Genomic DNA, 1,579 nt, shown 5'->3' with positions numbered 1-1,579 from the left:
TTGAGAGCTCTATCCAACTCTTTCTTAAATGAATCCAGAGACTGGGCCTCCACTGCCCTCTGGGGCAGAGCATTCCACACAGCCACCACTCTCTGGGTGAAGAAGTTTCTCCTCATCTCTGTCCTAAATGGTCTACCCCGTATTTTTAAGCTGTGTCCTCTGTTTCGGCACTCACCCCGCAGCGGAAACATGTTGCCTGCCGCCAGAGTGTCCAATCCTTTGATCATCTTATATGTCTCAACCAGATCCCCTCTCAGTCTTCTAAACTCAAGGGTACACAAGCCCAGTCGCTCCAGTCTTTCAGTGTAAGGTAATCCCGCCATTCCAGGAATTGACCTCGTGAACCTACGCTGCATTCCCTCAATAGCCAGAATGTCTCTCCTCAAATTTGGAGACCAGAACTGCACACAGTACTCCAGGTGTGGTCTCACCAGGGCCCTGTACAGCTGCAGAAGGACCTCTTTGCTTCTATACTCAATCCCTCTTGTTATGAAGGCCAGCATGCTATTAGCCTTCTTCACTACCTGCTGTACCTGCATGCTTACCTTCATTGAGTGGTGTACAAGAACCCCCAGATCTCTCTGTACTGCCCCTTTACCTAAATTGATTCCACTTAGGTGGTAATCTGCCTTCCTGTTCTTGCCACCAAAGTGGATAAGGATCCATTTATCCACGTGAAAGTGCATCTGCCATGCATCTGAGCACTCACCTAACTTGTCCAGGTCACCCTGTAATCTCCTAAGATCCTCATCACATTTCACCCTGCCACCCAGCTGATGAAATTTGCGAATGTTATTGCTAATACCATCTTGTATATCCTGAAGATAGATTGTAAAAAGCTGCGGTCCCAGTACTGATCCGTGCGGTACCCCACTGGTCAGTGCCTGGCATTCCGAAATGGAGGGGTGGAGGAGTGTGGAAGGATGAGAGAATGCAGGCTGCGGCCCTATGAAGCAGGGGGAGGGCTTGCAGTTGGCCTGTGTGGGGATGTGGGAAACTACAGGAGCCTGGTGGGCAAGGGCTGGCTGAAAGGCAGCTGGAGGGACGGAGGGAGGGAAGCACGCACGGAGGAGGAAGAGCAAAGAGAAAAGAGAAAAAAAAGCCAAAGGGGATAAAGAGAAAGAGCAACAAAGAAAATGTGGCTGGCCAGCACGCCTTGAAGTAGGGAGAAAAGGCAGGGGCCAGCGCCTACGGCCATACTAGTCTGAAAACGCCCGATCTCGTCTGATCTCGGAAGCTAAGCAGACTCAGGCCTGGTTAGTACTTGGATGGGAGACCGCCTGGGAATACCAGGTGCAGTAGGCTTTTTCCGCCAGCAGTGGCTGCTCAAGTCACCCCTCTGCACTTGTCTTGTGCCAGGCAATGGAGCGGCAGGTTATTTTTGCTGCTGCTGCTGCTGTGCCTGGCATCAGTCTCCTGCAGGCACGAGACACGGAGGGGAGGAGAGCGGAGCGCTGCCAAAATCAGCAAGAAAGGCGGAAAGAAAGGGATTGGGGCTGCACGCTGTCTGCGGGTGGCAGTCAGGAAAGGCGGACAATAGACAATAGGTGCAGGAGTTGGCCATTCTGCCCTTCCAGCC

General features: G+C 52.3%; 1 non-coding gene across 1 annotated transcript; it reads left to right on the top strand.

Annotated features, from left to right (window-relative positions):
• Positions 1–1,186: 1,186 nt before the first annotated feature.
• Positions 1,187–1,305, top strand: LOC148151114 (5S ribosomal RNA). The gene has a single exon (XR_015756437.1). It is a non-coding gene; the product is annotated as a 5S ribosomal RNA (ribosomal RNA).
• The last annotated feature ends 274 nt before the right edge of the window (positions 1,306–1,579 follow it).

This window comes from Chiloscyllium plagiosum, unplaced genomic scaffold (genome assembly GCF_037043375.1).
Source record: "Chiloscyllium plagiosum isolate Xiang-an unplaced genomic scaffold, Cpla_swu_hap1 HiC_scaffold_3, whole genome shotgun sequence".
Classification (NCBI taxonomy): Eukaryota; Metazoa; Chordata; class Chondrichthyes; order Orectolobiformes; family Hemiscylliidae; genus Chiloscyllium; species Chiloscyllium plagiosum.
Note: the sequence above shows the minus strand (reverse complement) of the source record. Positions and strands in the feature narration are given on the sequence as shown.